Here is a 22,720-nt window from a genome sequence, read left to right on the forward strand (position 1 = left end):
AATTTATAATTCCTAATAATTAATAATTTTTTTAGTATAATTAAATTACTTCCCACCCTATTCCCCTATAAGCCCACAACCCGCAACAGAACATATTTATTAATTAATCAATTAATAAAAATTAATTGCCAATTAATTGAAATGAATTACTAATTAATTAAAATTAATTTATAATTCCTAATAATTAACAATTAATTTAGTATAATTAAATTACTTCCCACCCTATTCCCCTATAAACCCACAACCCGCTACAGGACATAATTATCAATTAATCAATTAATAAAAATTAATTACCAAATAATTAAAATATTTTTTATAATTCCTATTAATTAATTTAGTATAATTAAATTACTTCCGACCCTTTTCCCCTATAAACCCACAACCCGCTACAGTACTAAAATACAAAATGTAATTAAATTACATAAATATAAATTAAAAACATAATAAATACATAATAATATACAGAAAAATAATATAAAAATCGATATTATTAACATCGAAATTATTGACATCAATATTACTAACATCGATATTTAAAACATCGAGATTTTGTCTGCATACCGGCCTGGGCGTAGTTCGTGGAATTTCGCTACACGGAACTTCGCAAAGTTAGAAAAAAACTCCATGAAGTGGCGGAGTGCAGTGCGAACTGCAGTTTGTGCTGGTATTTTTGCCACTCGAGTAGAATTTCTACCCGAACCGCAGCTCGCACTTGCGAACTTACTGTTAGTGCGTGCAAACTTACTGTTTGCGCTTGCAAACTTACCGTTCACGGTCGCGAGTGGGGAAAAAACTCCGCTGCACATCGCGAAGCGGAGTTTTCTGTACTCTGTGAGCTCCGCGGAGTGCAAAAAACACGCAAACTCTGCGAACGGAGAAAAGTTCACCTCCCAGGTCTAATAACCAGCCAACTTGACTACAACAACACTTTTTACGCAGGAGTTCCAGATTACCTTTTGAAAAGACTGCAGACTGTCCTGAATGCAGCGACATGGTTAGAGTCTAAGGGGCTGGTATGACGGACTTTTTCCGGCCCTTTTTGGAGGGAGAATGATGGAGAATGACTCCAGTCTATCAGTGTTATAGTGTAGGGATTAGGACTATAAGTAGGACCTCTCTGGGAGACATGGTAGGGTATATTCGTACCCCTTTCCTTAGAGTAGGGCTTACGAATTCAAGCTAGGGAGTAGATATATAAGTATTAGTCATGATCCACCCTTTTTCCAGTGTGTTGGGATATTTTCCATGGAGTTATACGTATTCTGGGCCCTGTAGGCCTTAAACGGGACAGACTCCATCTTGCTCTCTGCCTGGTAGCTTGAGAGGCTTTCTAGGTCAAGTGTAATATTTTAGTTTCAAGGTGTTGTTCGCTTGGAGAGAACCGGCTCAGGCTGGCCCTTATCGAAGGAATGTATTTTTCTCCACTCCGAAGACACAACTTCAGGCCGGCCGGCTGGGAACGTGTCCTTGGTACGGGGAGGTACAAGAATTTGGTGGGCGGCAGGTTACTGGCCGTAACTTTCCATGAAGGAACAGGCTTTGATATTAGCGAAGGTGTTAGAGAGAGAGAGAGTTAGTTCATAGGCGGCAGCTAGCCGTTAGCATCTCTGCCATTAATTATTTTCTTCGGCGGACAGTCGCCATCTTTGAAGTCCGAGAAAGATTTACCACCGAGACTCTCTGAGAAAGTTTGAAGGAGAAATAGCGCGGAGCGCATAGAAACAGAGAGAGAGAGACACGGTAGTCAATAACCAGCAAGGTTCCAGTGACTTGGAGGGAAGCAGACGAGTTTGAGCCTAGCGGTGCAGACGTGTACTTGTGACGGCTGGGGTGTGACTCTGAGACGAGCCAAGACACAGAGACGAGAAGGGAACCTAGATGACTGCCGAGCCCCGACTTCATATTAACCAGGTGATCTCCGCCCTTTCTTTAATTCATTCTAACCTTTACCTTTCCTTTGCAGAATATATATTGCATAGTATTGTGTTTGTGATTATTGTCAATAAATACCCTGGTTTATCGTGAACCGACATGTGCCTGGTGTTCCTGTTCAATCGCGGTAACTGATCTTTAGTGTCTGACATTGTTTGCATGAACGGATGTGAAATCCCGATCAGGTAAGGAGTGATCAAGCCAATAGGAAGCGAGGGGACCTTTGATGTCGGGAACAGAAGGTACATATTTCAATTAGAAGAAACGTACTAAATTCACATTGTCCTAGTTTTATCCCAAGTAGATAAATGAGAAGTTTCTCCCATAGGTGTTCATAGGAAAGTGGTCGTCGTTTATATGCGGCGTTAATGAGAGCGTTGGGGGGGAGACCAACGTGGAGGTTCGCGGGACTGTGAACCGAGTGTAAGTGAGAGCGTTGGGGGGGAGACCAACGTGGAGGTTCGCCGGATTGTGAACCGAGTGTAAGTGAGAGCATTGGGACTGCAGGCCCATGTGTAGACACGCCAGATTGTGTGTCATATCTGCCCTAGGGTAGATCAGTCTGGGTCGGAGTGGCCGCGAGACTAGCTGATGTGTATAAGATATGATAGAAAACCTATGCATGTTTATTGCTATTCCCCTATCCTTAGTTGTGAGATATACATATATGTATCTATATCCATTGTAAATACGTTCTAAGAAGAAAGGTGGTTACGTTCTGACTGGGTTGGAGGGGCCCCTAGGGGCGGATTCCATCTAAGCGGAAAATCCGGTCATTACATCTGGCGTCACGAACTGTTTACGAAGCCTGTGTGCGCTGTATTGTTTTATTCTTGTTGGTTTGCGCTCGGCTCGTACGTATCTATTTTTGTTTATATTGTGTATATATATATATATATTTTTTTTTTTTTGTGTATCGATATGTTTTTGAAAAAGTCAGGCTCTGTTTTCAAACTGCCTATTCAGATTCCCGGCTGGGAGTCTACGCCTTACGAGGCTTTGGCCCGCGAGTGGGCCGATTCTACTGGTTTGAGTGAGAATTGGATTTCTTGTTTGGAGCAGGCGGAGCCTGCTGATGTGGTTTCTTGTTTGCAGAAAGCTCCAGTAGTGAAGGGTGATGAGCTTCCTATTTTGGGACGCAGAGGCTGGATTGTACTCCATGCGTATCGGATCCTTCATGAGAGGTTTGTTCAGTTGCGAAAGCAAAGTAAGGATATGGAAGGACAGGTTGTTGAGTTGCAGAATGCGCATACTTTATTGCGGTGTCAAAATAAGTTGCTTGCCGACAAACTTGAAACTTATCAAACTATAGCCGAACGGGCTGCAGTTCGCATTGCGCGATATAAATATAAACATCGTCGTGGTCGGGTGTCTACACGGAAGGTGCGTATGGTCGTGGCGAAAGCCGGACTTGATTGGAACCCTGATGAGTGGGATGGTAATATCTGGGATTCTAATGCTTCTGACTCCTCGGCTGAGGAGATTGACACGCGCGAGTCTTCTCGCTCCGGACGTGACTGTAAATCTGCTTCTTGTGACAATGATGTCAAGTCTAGCGACCGTGGTCGTTCTTCCCGTTCCGATGACATGTCTTACCCTGATTGTCCTTCTAAATCTAGGGACGGGGCTTCTTCGGGAGCTCTGCCGGAGGTTTCTGCTCATCCTGTGTTTCGTCGCAAACTACAACAAGCTCCTGGTAATCCGGGTGGTGTTGCCCTGGATTGTATTGAAGACTTTACCCAACAGGAGGTGAGTGACATTTTACAGCGATTTCGTCAACGGCCTGGTGAGGCTTTGCTTACGTGGATGGTGCGCCTTTATGAACTGGGCGCTGCCGGTATTATGCTCGATGCTGTTGATTGTTTACGGTTTTGCTCTTTGAGTTCCGACTCTACCATTCAAGATCATTTTCGGAACTATAACGGTGCTGGTCAGATTACTTTGCTCCAGCTTGCGTCTGATGGCTGTAACCATAAATATCCTACTGAATCTGAATGGCCTGTCAATGACAAGCCGTGGTACACTTTGCGTGATGCGTCGCAACGCTTGAAGGAGGAGGTGATGAAAACTGCTATTTTTCTCAGTACTTCTGACAGACTGTTGGACGGTCTTTTGACATTATCTGTGCGCAATCGCATTATCCGTTCGTCCCCTGTTGCTTACAAGCAGGTTATGATGACTTTGTTGATTAATCAGACTGGCAATCCTTTGTCTGCGGTGCTTGAATCGGTTCGTCAGCTTGGTGAGTTGGGTGATTGGTTTAAACCTGAGAGACCATCTCGTCCTGAAGGTCGTACTGCTGGAGATTATAAGTTCTCTAGACGTGATATGTTTCTGGCTCTTTTGGCTGATGGTGTGAAGAGGGAAGATATCGATGGGGAGCCTAATAATCGCTTGTGGGATATTTTCCGTAAGCGTGGTTTGGATCGGAAGGAGGGTGCCCGTCGTGTTCGAAAGAATGATTGTGGTCGTGGTTCTGATGACAGCGGTGATGAGAGGCGTCGTGTGGATTCTGATCGCCGTGGTGACCGGCGTCTTGATCGTGATGTGTCCCCTCATCGTGAGAGAGAGAGAGAGAGAGAGGGGGAAAAAGAAAGGGGGAGAGATGATCGTGTTTCCACCCGATATAGAGAGGAGAGAGATTATTCCCCTGAGCTGAGGAGAAGGGAGGATCGTCACAGGCTTGCTGATCGTAATTCACAGTACGATGTGAATGACAAAAATCCATTTCGTAATGGAGATGGATATGAACAGGAAATTCTGATACCCAAGAAACATGAGAGCATTTATCCTGATTTGTCCTGGCTAGCGGAACGCAGTCAAAATGACTAGGAAGTAGGTCAAGCTCCAGTACGTAGGTGGGCTCACAGAGACAACAGACCCTATGTAGATATTGAGATTTTTTGGAAACATCGTAATATCCAAAGGGCCCGAGCATTGGTAGATACAGGAGCGGAGGCCACTTTAATTCATGGTAAAGCAAAGAAATTCAAAGGACAATTCTTCACAATTACTGGTTTAGGTGGGAAAGAGACCCCCGCAGTGCAGACTACACTTGAGATGAAAATTGGTAGGATTCCCCGTAGAGAATATTCTGTGTTAGTCGTACCACTTTTGGAGTATATAATTGGAATTGACATTTTGAAAGGAATGACTTTGCATTTAGATGATGGCTGTTACCAATTTGGAACTAAGCATTACATTTCGTCCAGACCCGTACGGGTTGGTCGTTTACGGATGCCCCCCATTAAAATTCCCCAAGCTACAAAAGTGGTTTCCCAGAAACAATATCGTATCCCGGGTGGTCATGAAGAGATCAGTGCCACAATTCAGGATTTGGTTGATGCAGGAGTTATAACTCCGGTTACTTCTGCTTGGAATAATCCCGTTTGGCCTGTGCGCAAGAGTGATAATTCTTGGCGCATGACTGTTGATTATCGAGAGTTGAACAAACATACACCTCGTTTAGCTGTGGCAGTACCAGACATTGTCACTTTGATCCAGAGAATTCAGAAGCATCCAGGTACATGGTATGCGTCCATTGATATTGCTAATGCTTTCTTTTCAATTCCCATTGCCCCCGAGTGTAAGGAACAATTCAGTTTTACCTGGAATGGACGTCAAATGACGTTCCGGAGTCTTCCTCAAGGTTATGTACATAGTCCCACGATTTGTCACCGGCTGGTGGCCGAGCATTTGTCTGAGGTGCCCGCGAATCCACAAATACAGGTGTGCCATTATATAGATGACATTTTGATTCAAGGTGAGACGCAAGATCAGGTACAGTCTCATTTAGACCAGATCCTTGATTGTTTACGAACAAAAGGTTGGGAAATCAATCCTGATAAATTACAAGGCCCATCCCAAAATGTAAAATTTTTAGGTATTAATTGGCATGAAGGTCACAGAGAAGTGATTCCACAAGTGAAGCGAAAGATTTTAGATTTTGCAGTTCCAAGGAATAGAAAAGAGGCTCAGAGTTTCATTGGCTTGTTTGGCTTTTGGCGTCAACATATTCCTCATTTAGGTCAGATTTTGGCTCCATTATATCGAGTCACTCGGAAAAAGAATGCATTTGAATGGGGAGAACCACAACAGAGTGCATTTAATTTGGCGAAAGAAGCGATTCAGTATGCCTTGGATCTGTGGCCGGTGAGCGACGGTGATGTTGATTTGAATGTGTCCGTGGAAGGTCCGTATGCCAATTGGAGCTTATGGCAAAAGCAGGGCAGACAAAAAGTACCATTAGGTTTTTGGACCAAAAAGTTACCTGAAGCTGGTGAGCCTTATACACCCTTTGAAAAACAGTGGCTTGCATGTTACTGGGCTCTGGTGGATACCGAGCAATTGACTTTAGGTCATGCTGTGATTTTGAGACCTGAAATTCCTATAATGCAGTGGGTTTTGAGTTCGCCAAAATCCCATCGGACATCGGATTGGGCATGCTCAAGAGGCGAGTGTGATTAAATGGAAATGGTACATTCAGGACAGAGCACGTGTGGGTCCGAAAGGCGTGGCAGTGTTGCATGAGCGAGTGGCGCAGGCGCCATCGAACGAGACTGAAAGTGATTGTTCTGTACCTGTAGTGCAGGAATCTCCTGTCAAGTGGGGTAAATCATTTGATGATCTGTCCGTGGAGGATAGAAGACATGTGTGGTTTACGGATGGTTCAGCGAGGTTCATTGGTGAGAAACGACATTGGAAAGCAGTGTCGTATAATCCGGTTACGAAGAAATTATTGAGTACCACTGGTGATGGAAAGAGTAGTCAATATGCTGAATTGTATGCAGTTTACCAAGTTTTGAAACAGGAATTACCCGGCACATGTCATATTTTCACTGATTCCTGGTCCACTGCTAATGGACTGGCGGTATGGTTACCAACATGGCATTCTCATAATTGGGAATTGCATTCAAAAGAGCTGTGGGGAAAAGAATTATGGCAAGAAATTTGGGATTTGCTCCCACAGAGTACTGTGACAATCTTTCACGTAGATGCTCATACCCCGATAGACTCCCTTGACAAGTTTTTTCATAATATTGCAGATGAAGAGTCTAAAATTTCTGAGGCAGTGGTGGACATGCAAGATTCTGATTTGGCGGGATTGGCGAAATGGGCCCATCAGAAAGCGGGACATTTTGGAGAGAGAGCCACTAGCAGGTGGGCTATTGATCGAGGAATTCATACTCCTTTACATTTGATCAAGGATGCCATTCTGCATTGTCCCACTTGCCAGCATTCTAGAAAGAAAGAAGTGCCTCACATTGTTCAAGGCCATTTACATCGAGGAAAGTTGCCCGCTCAAATTTGGCAAATTGATTATATTGGCCCGCTCCCTATGAGCAGGAATTGTCAATACATTTGTACCGCTGTTGATACCTATAGTGGCCTTTTGGTCGCTTTCCCGTGTAAACATGCTACCCAAATTAATACTATCAAAACATTGGAACTACTCATTTTATATTATGGTGTTCCATTTCAAAATCAATCTGATAATGCATCCCATTTCCGTGGAAGATTGGTGCAGGAATTCTGTGTGGAAAATAACATTGAATGGGTATTTCACATTCCATATTATCCACAGGCTGCGGGATTGATTGAGAGAATGAATGGTTTGCTAAAAGATCAGTTGCGAAAGTTAACAGACGAACATTACAAACAATGGAGGGATATTTTAATGCAGGCATTGTTGATTCTAAATAATCATCCTTTGTTGCATGCTGAATCTCCTTTAATGCGTTTGTTTCCTCCAGCTGTTGATGCAAAACCGAATACCTTTGTTCAATCCGTGATGTATTGGGAAATTACCCCCGGAGCTTTGGCTCCATGCAAAGCGACCCCAGGTTCTGCAGGCTTGGACCTGCATGCTATGGATGACATTGTCCTAAAAGGCAGAGACCGAGTCATTGTTGAGACTGGCGTTGGTATTTGTATACCTGCCAGTAGTTTTGGATTGATTGCCCCTAGATCGGGCCTTGCCCTAAAAGGTGTCCAAGTTCTTGGAGGAGTGATTGACAGCGATAATCAGGGAGAGATTAAGGTCCTTCTGCTTAATAGCAGTGAGGTTGATTTATCATTCAAAAAGTCTGACCGCGTTGCTCAATTGTTGATTATGCCTGTCTTCAGTGGTGAGATTAAGAAAGGCACTGCCCCAACGTTGCTAACGACACGTGGCCAAAAGGGCTTCGGCTCCTCTGACAACCCCGGAGCTAAGATATGGGTGCAATCGCCGAAACATCCCCCTGAGCAGGCTGAGGTTATTGCGACCGGTCATGACAACACTATTTTGGTAATGAAGCCAGGGAAAGATAGCTGGGAAGCTGTCCCAGCTGACAAATGTTACTTACGAGAATGATTACGGCCTGTGTTTGTATTCTTTCAGATCATTCTCTGGACTGCTGCTGCAGGATGTGCCGGCGTTGGACTCCTTTTGGTCTGCTACGCCGGGAGAGGAGAGGACCCACCGACTTCGGTTGATTGGAGAACCCGAGTCCCGCATTCCTTCGCTGCGTGGGATGCCTCCGCGAATTTCTGGATCACCCTTGCAAAAAGGGTTACGAACTCTCCACATTTCTGTCTTACCCCTATGAGATCTGTGACTGATATTTTAGCGACCTGCCTGGTTGCTGTCCCTGCTTCCACTGAGAATCTACAGCATATTTTCAATATGTCGAGTGCCCGTCCTAATATTATTTTGGGCGATTTTCCCGCCCGTGAATTTTGCCCTTTATGTTCTACCCTTTCTGATTCTGCCCTTCTGATTCCTTCCCGAATTACCACCTATAATATTACACAGGGTGACTTGTGTTTTATTTTTACTTGTGATCCTAAAGCGATTTCGGAATGCCTACGTTTAAAATTACAGGCTGCCACGACTTTTTCTGCTCACCAGCGATTGCTTTCTTTACGAAGACTTCCGAGTTCATGTATTTCTGTTAAAAATAATATGACATGTAAACGTTTATTAGTTGAACCTAGCTATTTTCGTCCTATGTTGTTGCCTAATGGCTGGTTGTTTTCCTGTGGCAATACTTCTTGGCCCTATATTCCTGCTAATGTTACAGGAGGTCCGTGTGCTATCACTAGACTGAGCTTACTAATGTTTTCCTCACACCCTGGTTCCCATTCCCGTATGGTACGAGACTCTATGACATTACAAGAAGACTGTGATTCCTCCGTTCATCTTTACTCTAAGTCGGAGTATCTTAGTTTAGCATTCTCTATTATTGGTGTCCCGGCATTGGCTGTTTACAATGCTAAAACCATTGGCAAGATGGCTTGCTGGTTGGTTAAATCAATTAACCACACCTCGACTGTATTAACTGATTTATTATTAGATGCCCAGGGTGAAAGACGAGCCATTTTACAAAATCGCGCTGCGATTGACTTTTTGTTGCTGAAACATGGACATGATTGTTCTGACTTTGAAGGCCTCTGCTGTTTTAATTTGTCTGACCATTCTAAATCAATCCAAGCCCATATTGACAGACTCCACGATTTGACTGCAGAAATTAGACAGCATATTGATCAGGGCTGGTTCGACTGGCTCTTTAATTGGTTACCTGACTTGCATTCTTTACGACAGATTTTAGGGGGGATTATTGTGTCCATTTGTATTTTAATAGCTATTTTCTGCTTTATTCAGTGTATTCCTTCCCTACTACAATTTTGTAGAATTGGCAAGAGATATAAATCTGTTAATTTTGTTTCTTATTATTCCTCCACTGATGTTAGCTCTATATAGAATATAACTAATAGACTGGAGTCAAGGGGTGTAATGTAATGACGGACTTTTTCCGGCCCTTTTTGGAGGGAGAATGATGGAGAATGACTCCAGTCTATCAGTGTTATAGTGTAGGGATTAGGACTATAAGTAGGACCTCTCTGGGAGACATGGTAGGGTATATTCGTACCCCTTTCCTTAGAGTAGGGCTTACGAATTCAAGCTAGGGAGTAGATATATAAGTATTAGTCATGATCCACCCTTTTTCCAGTGTGTTGGGATATTTTCCATGGAGTTATACGTATTCTGGGCCCTGTAGGCCTTAAACGGGACAGACTCCATCTTGCTCTCTGCCTGGTAGCTTGAGAGGCTTTCTAGGTCAAGTGTAATATTTTAGTTTCAAGGTGTTGTTCGCTTGGAGAGAACCGGCTCAGGCTGGCCCTTATCGAAGGAATGTATTTTTCTCCACTCCGAAGACACAACTTCAGGCCGGCCGGCTGGGAACGTGTCCTTGGTACGGGGAGGTACAAGAATTTGGTTGGCGGCAGGTTACTGGCCGTAACTTTCCATGAAGGAACAGGCTTTGATATTAGCGAAGGTGTTAGAGAGAGAGAGAGTTAGTTCATAGGCGGCAGCTAGCCGTTAGCATCTCTGCCATTAATTATTTTCTTCGGCGGACAGTCGCCATCTTTGAAGTCCGAGAAAGATTTACCACCGAGACTCTCTGAGAAAGTTTGAAGGAGAAATAGCGCGGAGCGCATAGAAACAGAGAGAGAGAGACACGGTAGCCAATAACCAGCAAGGTTCCAGTGACTTGGAGAGAAGCAGACGAGTTTGAGCCTAGCGGTGCAGACGTGTACTTGTGACGGCTGGGGTGTGACTCTGAGACGAGCCAAGACACAGAGACGAGAAGGGAACCTAGATGACTGCCGAGCCCCGACTTCATATTAACCAGGTGATCTCCGCCCTTTCTTTAATTCATTCTAACCTTTACCTTTCCTTTGCAGAATATATATTGCATAGTATTGTGTTTGTGATTATTGTCAATAAATACCCTGGTTTATCGTGAACCGACATGTGCCTGGTGTTCCTGTTCAATCGCGGTAACTGATCTTTAGTGTCTGACATTGTTTGCATGAACGGATGTGAAATCCCGATCAGGTAAGGAGTGATCAAGCCAATAGGAAGCGAGGGGACCTTTGATGTCGGGAACAGAAGGTACATATTTCAATTAGAAGAAACGTACTAAATTCACATTGTCCTAGTTTTATCCCAAGTAGATAAATGAGAAGTTTCTCCCATAGGTGTTCATAGGAAAGTAGTCGTCGTTTATATGTGGCGTTAATGAGAGCGTTGGGGGGGAGACCAACGTGGAGGTTCGCGGGACTGTGAACCGAGTGTAAGTGAGAGCGTTGGGGGGGAGACCAACGTGGAGGTTCGCCGGATTGTGAACCGAGTGTAAGTGAGAGCATTGGGACTGCAGGCCCATGTGTAGACACGCCAGATTGTGTGTCATATCTGCCCTAGGGTAGATCAGTCTGGGTCGGAGTGGCCGCGAGACTAGCTGATGTGTATAAGATATGATAGAAAACCTATGCATGTTTATTGCTATTCCCCTATCCTTAGGTGTGAGATATACATATATGTATCTATATCCATTGTAAATACGTTCTAAGGAGAGAGGTGGTTACGTTCTGACTGGGTTGGAGGGGCCCCTAGGGGCGGATTCCATCTAAGCGGAAAATCCGGTCATTACAGGGGCCCATTAGGATAGCATGCGGAAAACCACCCCGACCGCCATGGAGGCGGAAATCAACCGCCCGCCATGACCGCAGAAAAACCGGCATGCGAATTAGGATCACCCGCCACGAAAAACCGACTGTGGCGGTAGCTGCCAAAATAAAACCGTCGGACGCGTGCGGTGATGGCAAAACTCCAACCGCAGCGGCCGTAAAAGCAGCGGATAACACAAAACAGTCCACAGGTCCATCGGAGACACCGCACGGGAAATTAGGATAACTCCGAGGGTGTTGCAGGCGGAACCGCCCACAACGACCGCCGCAGACGCACCCAGGAGTGAATCGGAGAAATGGCGGACAAGCAGCAGCAAAGCCACCGCTGCGGACGAACATGATAAACATGGCGGACGATGTGAAAAGACCGCAGTGATGCCTAACACTGCATAAACAAGTAGCCCTGCACCCAAAACATACAACACACATACACAGAAACATAAATAACAAAAATAATACACAGAACCACTCCCACAACACACCTGACCACCTAAATCCTATTGGACACACCCACACAGCTGAGTATAAAGCCACCCCCTGCACTGACCACAATCCTTTGCATCACTCCAGAAGACAAGGCCATACACCACATCTGACAGGAGAGGCAAAAGAGCACAGCACACCCATCCACCAACCACCACCACAACCACCATCACACCATCACAAACAAACCCCCACCACACAACACCCCACACACATCATCACCACACCCCTGCACCCACACACCCCTGCACCCACAAACACCTCAACCCCCCCACACCATGACAGCACAAAAAATGCCCAAATTCACCGAGAGTGAGTTAACAGTCATGGTCAACGAGATTGTAAGAGTAGAGCCACAACTATTTTGTAGCCTGGTCCAACAGAGACCATTAACCACCAGGACACAAATGTGGGAAAGGATAGTCCAAAGGGTGAATGCAGTAGGGGCCACCCCAAGATCCAAGAAGGAGATCCAGAAGCGGTGGAATGATCTCAAGAGGGTTGTCAAGGAGAAGAGGAGCAAGAACTGGACGCTGGCAAACGTGACTGGCAGTGGTTCTCCCGTCCCACAAAAGACATTCACACCATGGGAGGATAAGGTGCTTGCCATCCTTCTACCTGAGAGTCTCACAGGAGTAGCCGGGGGAGCGGAGGCTGGTAAGTACAGACAAATGTCCTACACCACAATGACAATTACCTCCTTGCAATACCCAAACACCATTTTAATATCCATCCCCACCCAACATGTAGCCAGCCACTGAAGGACTGGGTTCTGTAGGACCCAGCGGTGCCAGGGCACAACACCTGAAACCTTCGTGGGTAACCTGCTCCGGCGTACGAATGACAGAGCCACGGGACACTTCCTTCGGCGTCAAAGATTCAAGGTTTATTTACTGCAGGGAATACAGTAGTCACGACAAGCAACACACGTGCAACTTGGGGAGACTGCTTCAAATTGGTTCTGTGAATCGCTCCTTTTATACACAATTTCCCCATAAGGTTACATTGGACACAAAAGTTTATGACCCGGTTCCCACAATCATCCCCCAGAGGGGTCGCTTTGGTCACTCTGAAACACACAAGGTCCGGATCATAAGTGCGGAAACATTTGGCGGTTCCCAACTGTAAAAACCCATCTTCCCAACATTAGTGCATTCCATTCGGTAATAAACAGAACGAAATAGGAACAAGAACAGGTGTAGAGGAAGACGGAGACAGTGGGGAATCGGAAAGGGTGAAAAAGGGGAGGTATCGAGAAACACGAGATACAGGCATCAAAGGGACGTGCCTAATGAGATGCACGGCTGAGACAATAAGTCCATGCAGCAAGATGAGCCTCGAGCGGCGCCATCTGCTTTACAGTAGCATCCCCCTCATCATAAAGACACTTACAAAGGACATGTGTCTTCCGCAAATATCTTGGGAGTCCCAGGGTCGCGAAGCGGACAACGTCCGTTCGCTGGCTACTTGAGGGCAAGAGACAAAATGGATGCCGTATCTAAGATGGAACCCGTGGGTACAGATAGAAATACCCCCATAACAGACGAATCGTTTAGGTTAGCACAGCGAAACTGCGCATACTTACTAAACTCGTCATTTGCGGTTCATAGATACCAGACTCGACCATATTCGTACGAGTCGAAAGCACCACTTACAATTGTCACGGAACCTCACCACCCTGCTTAGGAGGCCTGTATGGGCGAGGGAGGTCTGTACAACAACTCACACCATACCCCCTGTATCAAAGCTGAGCAGTATGGAGGCCTCCCCCACCCAGGAGCATGTGTCAGCCATTGCACTGTTTGACAAACAGACTTACATGTTGGTAGCCATCTTGTATTGGAGCACTGTTTTCGGGTGGGAGGGTTGTATCACAACTCCCAGCATCCCCCCTGTCCCACACCACAGCATCATGGAGGCCTCCCCGACCCAGCAGCATGTGTCAGCCATTGCACTGTTTAACTAACAGACTTACAGGTTGGTAGCCATCTTCACTGGGAGTGTGTGGAAGGGAGGGAGGCCTGCACTACTACTCCCACCATCCCCCCTGTTCCACACCCCAGCATCATGGAGGCCTCCCCCACCCAGCAGCATGTGTCAGCCATTGCACTGTTAGACAAACAGACTTACAGGTTGGTAGCCATCTTGTATTGGAACACTGTTTATGGGTGCGAGGCCTGCACTACTACTCCCACCATCCCCCCTGTTCCACACCCCAGCATCATGGAGGCCTCCCCCACCCAGGAGCATGTGTCAGCCATTGCACTGTTAGACAAACAGACTTACAGGTTGGTAGCCATCTTGTATGGGAGCACTGTTTACAGATGGGAGGGTTGTATCACAACTGCCACCATCCCCCCTGTACCACACCCCAGCATCATGGAGGCCTCCCCCACCCAGCAGCATGTGTCAGCCATTGCACTGTTTAACTAACAGACTTACAGGTTGGTAGCCATCTTGTATTGGAGCACTGTTTACAGATGGGAGGGTTGTATCACAACTGCCACCATCCCCCCTGTACCACGACCTAGGATCATGGAGGCCTCCCCACTCAGCAGCATGTGTCAGCTATTGCACTGTTTAACTAACAGACTTACAGGTTGGTAGCCATCTTCACTGGGAGTGTGTGGAAGGGAGGGAGGCCTGCACTACTACTCCCACCATCCCCCCTGTTCCATACCCCAGCATCATGGAGGCCTCCCCCCCCAGCAGCATGTGTCAGCCATTGCACTGTTAGACAAACAGACTTACAGGTTGGTAGCCATCTTGTATTGGAGCACTATTTACAGGTGGGAGGCCTGCACTACTACTCCCACCATCCCCCCTGTTCCGCACCCCAGCATCATGGAGGCCTCCCCCACCCAGCATCATGTGTCAGCCATTGCACTGTTTAACTCACAGACTAACAGGTTGGTAGCCATCTTCACTGGGAGTGTGTGGAAGGGAGGGAGGCCTGCACTACTATTCCCACCATCCCCCCTGTTCCACACCCCAGCATCATGGAGGCCTCCCCCACCCAGCAGCATGTGTCAGCTATTGCCTCCTGCACAGTGACTTAACAGGTACGTATCTACAGTATATCCGCATGAAGTGTGTGTGTGTGACCTGCATCCAGTAAACCTACAATAATCTAACCCAAAGCATTGACAATCAATATGTATGACTCCATGATGTCCCCCAGCACTATTAAATGTTAGACGGTGTTGCCATTATTACTACAACTGATGACTGCACATGTAAGTAGTGTACAGACAGATGATGATACGCAGATGACACTAACACTGACCACTCCCCATCTACTCCACAGGTGACGAAGAACTCACTGCTGAGGACAACACCAACGACCAGCAGAGCCAGTCTCCACCCCCGGCCCATGGACTCTCAGAAGTGGACTCCCAGGACAGTTTGGATGATGAGCTCCAGGCCGGCCCATCACGTGTGCCACAGACCCAGAGCTCCCATAACCCCATCCTCCCCACCACCACCTCTGCTGCCACTACAATGCAGCAGACCCCTGCAGCCACGGCCTCTACCACCGCAACCACCACAGCCACCACCGCCACTGCCACCAACACCACCAGGACCACCAGTACCACCTGCAGCAACCTCCCTGTCCCCAGGGACGACCAACCCACACCAACAGCTGTGGAGGGCAGGGAGAGGGTGCGTGGTCCCCCAGTGGTGAGGGAAGAGGTACGTGGCGGCAGAACAAGTGGGAGGGCCAGAGTCACCACCAGACCTCGGGAGGAGTGGACACCATCCCTGGACCACTTCACCAGAGTTGTGGAGGCCTACCAAGAGGTCCAGGGACAAAGTGGCCAGTCGGATGAATTCATGAGGGAGCTCATCCTGCTGATGAGGTCCATCGATAACCATCTGGGACAGATGGTGGACCTCATGGGCCAGCAAGTGGTGTTGCAGAGGGACAGGCCTGTGTCCCAACCACCACCTCCGTCCCCTCCTATTGTGCCGCAGGATAACAGTGCTCCATCCTCCCCTGCGCCAACAGAGAGGGACGAGTCCCCTGACGTCGCTGGCCAATCAGCAGGGCCCCCCCCCCCCAAAAAAGATCTAGGGGGCATCCTAAGAAGAGCCTGGGAGTCTCTGGAGGCAATGCACCTACCACACGCCAGTCACGGAGCCAGCCATGAAGACAACCCTCTTCCCAACTGCATTCACAGTTTGGACTATCCTTCCCCACATTGCCCTGGCAATGGCACCTCACTGTTGGACTGGGTCACCACATCCATGTGGTCTCTACTCTTACAACTCATTGAACTGGACTGTCAACTCAGTGCTCATTCCACACCTTCCTGTAAATATCACCGCACCAATCACATGTACACTCCAAAAATAAAATACATGATGCACAAGATTTTGTGTTGTGAGTTTTATAGTGCAGTATTTACATAGTTGCAGATGTCCATGATGTGTACCAATGATGTACAGTATGCAGGCCAGGAACCCTCTGTAGCACCTAGGGAGACACAACAGAACAACAGTCACTGGTGTCAATGTGGCAACACACAGATCACAGCACACAAAATAACCTAAACTTCACAGCCATATTACACAATGTCTAGCAGCAGATGTGCACAAATACAGTCCTATACACATCTCGGCACTGAACTTCCATTTCACAAACTACACACATGCGTGACAGTACATGTGGCCATTGGTTACTGCCACACATAGCCATTCATAACAAGAACAACAACATCAGACAATGTTCACATTGTACCTAGTCACCCACCTTCAAGTGAAGTAGCGTTCGATGAGCTGCTGGCGCAGGTCAACTCCTTCCTCCTCTCCACTGTCCTCATCACTGGATTCTGGTCCCTGAGCAGGTTGTGGCCTTGGGTCATCACCATCATCCAGGAGCAGGGGGACCCTCCTGTGGATGGCCAGGTTGTGCAGCATACAGCATGCCACGAAGATCTTGCACACCTTCCCAGGCGAATATGCCAGTGCGCCTCCGGTCCTGTCAAGGCACCGGAACCTTGACTTAAGCAGTCCGAAAGTCCGCTCGATCACCCGTCGGGTCCTGCCATGGGCATCATTGTAGCGGATGTCTGCTGGTGTCCGGGGATTTCGTAGTGGGCTCAACAGCCATGGGCGACTGGGATATGCTGAGTCACCTGTGAACGGAAAACACACATTGCAATGTTATACAGCCAGAGTTCAGCAACTCACACACAGCACGCCATTGCAGTAGTGAAACTCACCCACAATCCAGGCACGTACGGGATACAGATTCTCCATCATCCGTGGCACCATGCTGTTCCTCATGATGTACGAATCATGGGCCGAACCGGGAAACTTAGCACACACATGTGAAATTGTCATGTCTGCAAGGCACACCACCTGCACATTCATGGAGTGGTAGTGTTTGCGATTACGATAAATGTGCTCCGTCGCATGCGGTGGCAACAGACCTACATGTGTGCAATCGATGGCACCGACTACATGTGGGATGCCCCCAAAGGCATAGAAGTCACCCTTCACAGCAGCCAATTCACGTCCCCTGGGGAAATGTATGTATCGATTGCGATATTGCTTCATAGCCACAAGAACATCTCTCAGCACCATGCTGAACATGGGCTGCGACATCCCCCCAGCGTTGGCCACGGTCTCCTGGAAGGAACCAGTCGCAAAAAAGTGGAGTGCCGCCAGCACCTTGTAGGTGGGTGTGAATGCCGTAGGATAGTGACGGCGAGGCTGCAGGTGGGGCTCCAATAGATCACACAGGATCTTCAGTGTTGGTCTGTCCAGCCTGAATTTTCTGATGATTGCCTCATCCTCCATGTTCTGCAGCACTGTCAGGTGATGGAGTAGATTCGGCCTCCTCCTAGTCAAGGAGTGAAATGAAAATGTCAGTGACAAGCAACATGTGATGAGCATGGCACAGAGCATAAATGATGTAATGTGAAAGAAAGGAGTACCAGAGAGATGCATGGCACTTCAGGTGACTTGGCTGGCCAATAGCTACACACAGAGGGCACGCCTCTCCAGTGACAATACACAAGTGCCACAAACACATCTGGGACAGTGGAAGTGGAAATAATGGAAGAACAATTCACATGTGCATACAAGGCGCAGCAAGACCCGCCAATTTATTGTGATTCGCCATGTCTATCATACCCATCTGGTGTACCTGCCACACCTCAAAGCATCATGTGACGTCGGAACACATTCATCAACACAATGATCACAGTAGCAGGGACACATCCGGTTGTGTGCATGAGCAGTTGTGAAAGCAGAAGTCTTGTCCGATACAATGCAGTGACAACATCCAGGTGAAGGTCTGAAATGAGCCACAACACATTACACGTCACTACACCATTTACACCAGCTGGAGTCTGTCAATCATCATCAGCCATCAAATTCCACACTAGTATGGATGAACAACAGGCCAAAGTGTCTCACACTGAACGTGCCTCCACCTGTGGATGACATGGCTGTGTGGCATCGTGTGTACAATGATGTGCCCTTCACCATGTTGCTGCAGGGTGCTGATACAGTGGCCCTGATTGTAATACACAGCAATGTGTACGAACATGGCAGTAACTACCGCCAGTACCCGGCGGTGTGACCCCAGCACCACCCCCTTCAGGAGTGTGTTAGCCATTGGCATATGGACATGTGAATATGGCGCTGGCATGCTCCGCAGCATGATTCGCGGTACCTACCGCCGGTCCCCGGCGGTGTGACCCCAGCACCACCCCCTTCAGGAGTGTGTTAGCCATTGCCATATGGACATGTGAATATGGCGCTGGCATGCTCCGCAGCATGATTCGCGGTACCTACCGCCGGTCTCCGGTGGTGTGACCCCAGCACCACCCCCTTCAGGAGTGTGTTAGCCATTGCCATATGGACATGTGAATATGGCGCTGGCATGCTCCGCAGCATGATTCGCGGAACCTACCACCGGGCCCCGGCAGTGCATCACCGCCGTGGAGCATTGCATCCAGCCAATGGCATCGATGATGGCGTTCGCATGATGCAGATTTGAAAGTCGCGGGAGATGTGCTCCGCTACCGCGGAAGCGGTCATTGGATACTTCTAAATGATGCACCATCGCGGAAGCGCTCTCCGGGCGCCCCCGGAGCGTGACCGCCATAGAGCATTGCATCCAGCCAATGGCATCGATGATGGCGTTGGCATGATGCAGATTTGAAAGTCGCGGGAGGTGTGCTCCGCTACCACGGAAGCGGTCATTGGATACTTCTAAATGATGCACCGTCGCGGAAGCGCACTCCGGGCGCCCGCGGAGCGTGACCGTCGTGGAGCATTGCATCCAGCCAATGGCATCGATGATGGCGTTGGCATGATGCAGATTTGAAAGTCGCGGGAGGTGTGCTCCGCTACCGCGGAGGCGGTCATTGGATGCTTTTGAATGAGGCAGACCCGGGCAACCAATTGAAGCAGCTTTCAAGCTTCCTAACGACCACAGGGGGCTATAAATCTGTGGGAGTGAGCCTCTCATTCCCACTGCTCCAAGAGCCTGCTGCCTGCGACTATCTCCTGCTGCCTGAGACCCTGTCCTGCTGCTCCAAGAGCCTGCTGCCTGGGACCCAAGAGCCTGCTGCCTGGGACCCTGTCCTGCTGCCTGGGACCCTGTCCTGCTGCCTGAGACCCTGTCCTGCTGCCTGGGACCCTGTCCTGCTGCCCGGGACCCTGTCCTGCTGCCTGAGACCCTGTCCTGCTGCCTCATACAGGCACACATCACAGTCGCCACTCACATCACATGACACAGCATGGCAACACACGTACATCACATGTGTCACTGCTGGCACCGGCCCTGTACACATGCATCCACTCCCAGACAAACTCTCACTCCCCAGAAACTCACCTTCTCTTTCTTGCTGCTGATGCCCCTTCAGACGTGCATCCAGGTCTGGATTGGTCACTGCCAGTATGCGTCCCATCAGCGGAGTCATGGGACCTGAGACCCTGTCCTGCTGCCTGAGACCCTGTCCCGCTGCCTGAGACCCTGTCCTGCTGTCTGGGACCCTGTCCTGCTGTCTGGGACCCTGTCCTGCTGCCTGAGACCCTGTCCTGCTGCCTGGGACCCTGTCCTGCTGCCTGGGACCCTGTCCTGCTGCCTGAGACCCTGTCCTGCTGCTCCAAGAGCCTGCTGCCTGGGACCCCTCACAACTCACTTCCGCCACAAGTCTGCCATATCCACAGTGATGTCAAGAACAGAGAAGATCCGTGCCAGTCCATTCACGAGTGAGGAGCTGGATGTCCTGGTGGACGGGGTGCTGGCACAGTACCCATGGCTGTTTGGTGGTCCCAATGTTGTGGTAAGTCGCCATGAAGGGAGCTGCAGGGCAGGGTGGTGTCAGACGTGTAGTTGTGATGCTGCAGTACATTCTTGGGGATGTGGGGTGATGACTTACACTGACAGACAGGCTGTTTCCTGCTCGAGGTAGTGTGTGTGTTGCAATGTGAGTCTTTCCTAGGCCTGTACTCCTATGTGTGAGTGGGGGGTGTTACATTGCCGCCCATACAGAACCAACGGTTGCTAGCCTTTTAGATGCCAGGACAGTGAACGCTTGTGACGAAATTTAAGGGTGCCCCTGTAGTCAGAGTCAGTGTGAGCCACAGAGTGGGTTCAGTGGCAGCATAGCCAAACCTTGAACATCAGCCAACTTACATGCTACAGTTGCTTCACACTCATTAGTGGATATACCCCATCGGTGCCCTGTGCAATTTCCGATTTACACAATGCTGTCCATGCATTTGTGTTGAGGCATTATGCCTTTGTGTGCATATCATGGAGACTAGGGACCACAATGTGTGCATGCATACACTAATATTTATGCCATGCAGAGGGTACGCCCAGTTCTGGAGGGAGGGAGGTTACTGTGAGTCCAGAGTCTGTGTCTGGCTGCTGTAATGATAGATGCTGACATCTTACATTGTGTAAATGTTCTTTGCCCTTCTTTACTCTCATGCCTGCAGCTCAAGGTACACCAACGTAAGGCCGTGTGGAGGGCCATTGCAGCAAAGGTGCGAGCCCTGGGGGTATCAAACAGATGACCCACACACTGTCACAAGAGGTGGGACGACATCAACCCATGGCTAAGCAAGTGGCAGAGATGACCTTGGGTATGGTACCATGCACAGGACGTTTGGAACGTCGCACCATGACTCCGCTGATGGGACGCATACTGGCAGTGACCAATCCAGACCTGGATGCACGTCTGAAGGGGCATCAGCAGCAAGACAGAGAAGGTGAGTATCTGGGGAGTGAGAGTTTGTCTGGGAGTGGATGCATGTGTACAGGGCCGGTGCCAGCGGTGACACATGTGATGTACGTGTGTTGCCATGCTGTGTCATGTGATGTGAGTGGCGACTGTGATGTGTGCCTGTATGAGGCATTGTGCCACCATGGCCTTACTGTTCTGCCCATGCATGCAGTTCTCAGTCCTTGACAGATTTTATGTGTCCACATGGTCTCTCTGCTCTGTGATGGTGTGGAGAGTCCATATTGTGCCGAACTGCAGTGTCCATTTGATGAGTGTCACACCATGTCTGTGTACTTTGCATGCATCCATGATGTTTGAGGCCCACTCATCCGATGATAATGTGTAGCCTGATTGCCACATGGTGTTTGCTTTGGCCTAGTTGGCATTGTGGCATGTGTAGTTGTTGGACTTGGCCCTTATGGCAGGTTCACCCCTAGACTTTTTGCTTGTAATGGTGACCTGGTGATGGTGATTTTTGGGTTCTGCGCACTTTCACTGTGTCCCAGTGGAAAGTGCGTGCGCACTCTGAGTGCATGTGATGAGATAGGCCTGCCCTCCCATAGGAATGCATGGGGAATGTATATGTCCCTGGTAGTTCCTGATGCGTGGGGTGTACAGGTTCGAATTTGATATGTGCGCACTCGTGAGAGTGAATGCTTCGCAATGGTGTGTGTTGCATGAGTGTGTCATATGTAGAAGTGCCACTTCTGGAAGTTGGCATATTAGAGTAAAATATGCCTGCCGTGTGATTGGCTGGAGCTGGCTGGTGAGCCTGGCTCCAGGAAGGCTGGATGGGTCTGCCCGGTGGTGAGTGGGAGATTAGCATGCTGATGGCTGGGGAGGAGTGTACCTGTGGCCTGAATGAGGCTGGGTTTTCCCCTGACAATGCTGGCTCCGCCCCCCTGTGGTGTGACTGATGACCCTATCCCTGCCAGTGAAAGGAAGGGGTGGTTGGGCCATCAAGGGTACTCAAGGACCAGCTGCGACTGGGTCTGCCCCCACCCTGTGCCAGAACAAAGGATTTGGTGTATAAAAATGGGGCTGTGTCCCCACTGAAATTGTTCTCTGCCAGGATCCTACTTGAGGGGGCTGCTGCTGCTGCTGGACCAGAGGACCGCCACTTGGAGTGTCTCCCTGCCTGGAGACCCAGTGTGCTGGCTCTGGGCCCAGCCTTGCCCCCCCCTACATTCCACAAGGAACTTTCTTGGGACCCTGCCCTGCTGAGGGAACCTGGAAGCGCTGGGATTATTGCTAGCGCTAGGAGCGCTGTGGATTTCCCTCCGGGCGCCCGGGAGCGCTTCCCTTGATTTGCGGCGCTAGATCAACACCCTAGCGCTGAGAGCGCGCTCGATTTCCTGCCAGCGCCTCAGGGCGCTTTATTGTCCCGAGCCGGTGCCCACCCGGCATTTGCCGTCTAATTTGCCGATTTTTAAGCCCCTGGCGAGTGCCCACCTCGCCAGGGACCGTGCCGCTATTTTCGTGTCCATTATAGCGAGAGCCCACCTCGCCTTATATTTAAATTAGACCATCGAGTT

Source organism: Lissotriton vulgaris, chromosome 9, assembly GCF_964263255.1.
Source record: "Lissotriton vulgaris chromosome 9, aLisVul1.2, whole genome shotgun sequence".
NCBI classification, from domain to species: domain Eukaryota; kingdom Metazoa; phylum Chordata; class Amphibia; order Caudata; family Salamandridae; genus Lissotriton; species Lissotriton vulgaris.